Genomic DNA, 6,000 nt, shown 5'->3' with positions numbered 1-6,000 from the left:
TACCACCTGTAAGTCAGCTGTGATAAATGTGTTGCTAAAGAAATAAAAAAAAACACAAAAATGTAAGTTAGTAGGCACCATGGAGAAAGTAATGAACGAAACCATTGGGGTAAACGGTGGGGGCCAATTTCACCCCAATTATTTCCTCCACCATTTTCCTGTTTTTGCCTATTTTCTCTAATGGTGTCGTCTGTCTTGGATTGCCTGTTTGTTTTCTTCACTTTACATGGCAAGACTCTTTCTATAACATTTACAGTGTATTTTGTTAAAAATTTGACTTCTTTTCTTCACTTGATGGAGTTAAAACCGTGTGCTCCTTTGCACTTGTGTTTATGCAGGTAAATGCACATATACCTTTGTATCTATAGACAATATAGCCCTACATTAAAATGCAACAGGGGGACTATGGTCTGGACCAAATTGAAACTTTGAACCACCTGCTAATCCCAATTTACAAATCAGGTATCGATGGCGTTTTTTTTGTTTATCAGAAGGTTATTCCTTCTACCCCAGAGAGAACCCGGCATTAATGCTGGGTTTGTAATTAATGGTGGGTCAAAGTTTTGATTTGGTCCAGGCCTATGTGGCTTTGCTAATTGGCAGCAAAAAAATAACACTACAGCTGTAAGGTTTGGGTATTATTGGAGTCATTTAATTGCCTACAACAGGTGTTGAATAAAACAGTTCCCCGCATGCAACATTTCCCAGGTCGGCCTTCAATTTCAGCTCCGGTTTTGACATGAGAAATGCAAATGAATAGCACAGCAACTTCTATTCCCAGAGTTACTTTACTTTGGGTCATTTACTTTATCAGGTACAATCGTGAACAAAAGTTAAGTAACAAACTTTGTTTGATTAGTATTTTAAAAAAAACAGTATATATTCATAACCAATGAGTTACCAATTGATTGTTATCAACAAAAGTTAAATCTCACATGGAAATTTACAGATGATCTCTGTCTAGTTTGCAAACATGCAAATTAAGCACCCTACAAAAAAGCACTCTGAGTCCTTCTCCTTATTTCATTGTTTGTTCTCTGTCAGGTTATTTGTGGATATTCATTGTAAGAAATGTCAAGAAGGCATCGTGTTGAGTGACAGTCTGAGGTAGAAGCAGTAGGATTGATGGAAGATGAGCAATGTCAGGCTGAGGAGCCAGAAGGCTAAAGGCTTGAATAAATGTGGTGTCCAGTCTTCTATGGGCTGATCACATCCCTAATCACTTGCAATTTGTTAAATCAATTTCATGATCATTTTTTGGGTGGATTCCTTATTTCATGGCTAACTGAAAACAAGTGTGACCGAGATCGAATGATTCTTGGTGTTAGATCTCCCTCCCTTCCTGTGAGGCAGCTGCATAAAGGGAACAGAATACCCTGCACTAAATGGCACGACAGTTTATTCCAAGGGTTAGGTGGAAATCGGCCATCTAGAAAGTGGGCAGAGCTATGGTACACGAAACCAATGACCCGGATGGGAAACGGCATGGCATCCGCGGATTGAAGGAGCGGATGCACTCGTTGACCAAGGGGTCATGGGTGATGTTATAAAAAGGGGACGTAGTGATGTGACCTGTTCCTTTGTGAATGGTTACGTTAAATGACCAGAAGGAGAACCTGTGCTGTGAAACATGAGTGTTTTGTTTAGGATGGCTAACACGATCCGGAGCTGTCGCCAAAGGCCAGCACTAAACCCGGATCAACAACACTGCACTTTTGTTGTCATTAAAGAACTGTATTCACCACAAGCACTAGAGCACGCACTGTGGACTGGTGTTGGTGTTTGTGTATGTGTTACGTGTGGATGAACTGAAACGGGATGTTATTATTTCGGGGCAAACCCGCGGATTATAAATAAGCAATACACGCCGCTGTATTGCTTCATTAACATAGTTATTGTTTACTGCTGTTAGCCATCAGGCATTGGATTATACAATTAAAACTCAATTGCACCTGGATTATCGTCGTTTGTCTGAGTACTGATCACCTGCACCTGCATTCTGTGAACCACTTTGCCACACGTGGTGTCAGAACACGGGATGGATCACGCATCACTTGCAGCGCTGCTGGAGGCGCTGGACAACAGACGGAAGGTCGCGAAGAGAGTGAGGAGCGGTACATGGCACTGATCTAGAGGATCAGACTGGCGCTACTGTCCACGGCACCAGCAGGACCTGTGATGACAGCCCCAAAGGCGAGGGCGCAAAAGATGACGGCGGAGGATGACCCAGAGGCTTACCTGGTTGCTTTTGAGCAGCTGGCTACCACCGCATCATAGCCCAAGCTGGGATCCTGCCTGATCGGGGAGGCTCAGGCAGCCTACCAGGCCATGACTGATGCCGAAGCCACTCAGTACAACCTGGTAAAGCAAGCCATTCTGTGCCATTTGAACATCACAGGGGAAACACACTGGGAGTACATGAGGTCCCCGGATACACGCCCCAGGGTTGTTACACAAAACCTGGGTGATCACATGGTGCACTGGCTCAACCCCGCCCAGAAAACAAGCCTACAGATTAAAGAGGCTTTTGTGGTTGAGCAGTTTTGCCATGTGGTTGGTGCCGAAACACAAGCATGGATACGGTGCCACAACCCTGACATCCTGGAAAAGGCATTGAAACTCACTGAGGACTTCGAAGACTCCCTGGTTTCTACCCAGACCGGCATACTCTCCGCTCCAGCAAAACAGAGCAGCCGAGCACCACCTCCTCCATCTGCTCCACCATCACCAGGACCGGGTCCGAGACCTTCTGGACCGCTGACCCCAATGGGCAACCTTGCCTCCCCTCCATGGAGGCCAAGGTTGACACCTAGCTGGTGTAGAGTTGCTGCCCCTGCCCCGTTGCCATACCAGCAATGGGACAGATATTTAACCTCTGCTCCCTCCTTCCCCACTACCTGTTTTAGATGCCAACACACAGAATACAAGACCAGGTCATGCCCATCTGTGATGGAGTGTGACGTGGTGACGTGCAATTGGGCATCAGAAGCGGATAAGCGAGGAGAAAATGGTCGGGAGGGGCCTTCTATTGTTAATGTGGATTTGGGAAATGTGAAAACTCACACATCAGTGGACACAGGGTGTGAGCAGCCCTTAATTTGGACAGCTCTCTTGGGCAGTATGTCGTGGCAGCCACAAGGTCAGGTGGCTATCTCCTGTATCCATGGAGACACAGCGACATACCCCACAGTCAAAGCATACTTATCAGTAGGACTGATAAAACGTCACCTAGTAGCTGGTGTGGCGGAAAGGCTACTACACCCAATAATTCTGGGATGAGACTGGCCAAACTATAAAGAATTGTTGAAATTAATGGCAGTCTCGACCGCATACGTAAACATGGCAGAAAAGAAAGGGAAATAATTAGTAATATTTTTCCCTTTCAACTGAAATGTTTTATCCCCTTTTTTGTCCAAGAAAAACAAATACAGACAGACAGATATGAAAATGGTAAGTAGCATTAATGAGACAAGGCTGGGGTCTGGTGGGAGAATGCTCCAATGGTAACAAATGCCAGTCAAAGGGGGTCGGAATGCAGTGTGACCGAGAGGGCGAGGTTACTGGGCCATCAAGGGCAGATGTTACTCCCGCCCCTCTCAATATACCGGACATGTGGCACTCAAGCGCGGACGTAGTGTGGGGCCAAAACAATGACCCCTCACTAGTGCACACTTGGGGACAGGTCCGGATGTTGAAGGCGCTGGGGCACTAGTATTTCCACAGCCTGTAACACTATTATTGGTTCCCCCGTATTGTCGGACCGAGGTCATTAGGCTGGTGCATGATATCCCTTTTGCGGGGCACCTCAGAGCTGACAAAACAAGGGAATGAATATCGGCTCGATTTTATTGGGTAGGACTTCATAATGATGTGTCGAAATATGTAGCCACATGCCCAGACTGCCAGCGAGTAGCGCTGGGTTGAGTGCGCCCCGCCCCTTTGGTCCCACTGTTGATTATTTCCACCCCCTTTGAACACATTGCAATGGACATACTGGGCCCTTTGGTACCTTCCCTTGATTTAAATTCAACACTTTTCACAATATATCCGAGCATCTTGTTGGCTTTTTTTATAGCTTCTGTCTAGATGAAGACATTTCTGAGTCAACATAAACTCTTAGGTCTTTTTCATAGATTCCTTCTTCAATTTCAGTATCTCCCATATGATATTTATAATGCACATTTTTATTGCCTGCGTGCAGTACCAACAAGATGCTCGGATATATTGTGAAAAGTGTTGAATTTAAATCAAGGGAAGTAATTTTAAAACTTTACAATGCATTAGTAAGACCTCACCTAGGATATTGTGTTCAGTTCTGGTCACCTCATTACAAAAAGGATATTGCTGCTCTAGAAAGAGTGCAAAGAAGAGCGACCAGAATTAGCCCGGGTTTAAAAGGCATGTTGTATGCAGACAAGCTCAAAGAATAGAATCTGTTCAGACTATGAGGCGATTAAATTCTAAATACTGAAATGCATTATTTTTCTCAATAACAGTTGGCGAAATTCAGTGCTTACCCGGCATATTAGCACCTCGCCTCTGCTCACGAATAATTGGACAGCTGTCAGATCTTTCACTTTCTCATTGTGTAAAACTTGGCAGATATTTCACTCTCCTATTGGTTAAACTTACTGAGAGTGGGAGGAAAGAAAGAGAAGAGGAAGAACAGAGAGAACAAGGGAGTTATTTTTATTTAATGATTTGGCATGAACCCCAGCCCAAACAGGGATTTATTTAGTGCAGTCATTAAAAGGAGCACATTTGGAATCCTATCTGGTCCCCTTAGTCTTGTTTCACTTCCAGTGCAGCGGTTCATTACTATATATATTGTGATAAATGTACAGGAGTAAGTAGTAATGCAACATAGAAGTGTGAGGTTCTATAGTTGCATTGCTACAGGGCAATTTATCACAAAGAATTTGGTGATACATCTTTAAATTACCTCACAGAGTAGCTGTCGTAGGGCTCCACTTCTGGGATGGCTAAAGGGGTTAATTAATAGCAGCTGGAAGGGGGAAGGGGAGCATTATTTAAGGCGGTGAATAGCGAGGTACAAAAAGACTGAACAGCAACAGGGCAGTCGGTGCGGGAGAGAGCGTTATTCTTTGTGTGCAGAAACAAGTGTTTAAAAAGTAAACAACGTGACCAGGAGCGTGGGTCTCGTTTGAAATAAAACATCAGACCAGGAATAAACGGAATACTGTGGAGGATACCAGCGAAACAAACTATGGACACGGGAAGACAACTACGGGGCAGCAAGGTAGTTAAATTGAACTTTTAATATTTTCAACGGGAGTGTGGTTGGGATTTTAGAAGGAGACCTGTGTCGTATATTTTTACGCTGGGAGCTGTGAGTAAAGTCAGCAGCCAAAGACGGTTTTATTCCTGCGGTAACACAAGCGTGGAGTGTGTTGATATTTTTCTAAAAAGCGTGTTCACTGAACTTGGAGTGCAGGGTTCAGGAAATAACCCGCTTGTAAAATAACGCTGGCACCAGAGACTGTACTATTTCATAGTAAGTAGCGCGTTGCGCAAATCGTGCTTGTTTAAGGACTGGGTATTATTCAAAAGGATCACCAGGACACGCGGAGATGGAAAATCCCTGCAACAAATAACTGTGTGTTGGAACCACGAGTAATGGACTGTTTGAAAGAGAGTCAACACAGTTAAGTTCGAGTCTTTTATTTTTTAGTTGTTGGCTGGAACAAGTTTGTGGTATTTTGCGTTGGCTGTGGAGAAAACAAGCCTTGTTATTTTCTTTATTTTTACTTCATAACATGCTGGGATTACTTCATCCTTCTTGCCCGGGACTTACCTGCAGGGGGCACTCTCGATCATCGGTGGACCCTGGAAACTCTGAGCAGGGATAATACAATTGCAAAGGTCAGAAAGGAAAACCAACCTGGGAGTCCTCCTGGTGGCGAGTGGTGGAATTGCAGGCCAGGCGACTTACAAGTGACTGAACTCTTATCACCCCAGAGTGTGTGTGGTGGTGTTTTT

Source organism: Acipenser ruthenus, chromosome 7 (assembly GCF_902713425.1).
Source record: "Acipenser ruthenus chromosome 7, fAciRut3.2 maternal haplotype, whole genome shotgun sequence".
In the NCBI taxonomy this organism is placed as follows: domain Eukaryota; kingdom Metazoa; phylum Chordata; class Actinopteri; order Acipenseriformes; family Acipenseridae; genus Acipenser; species Acipenser ruthenus.
Note: the sequence above shows the minus strand (reverse complement) of the source record.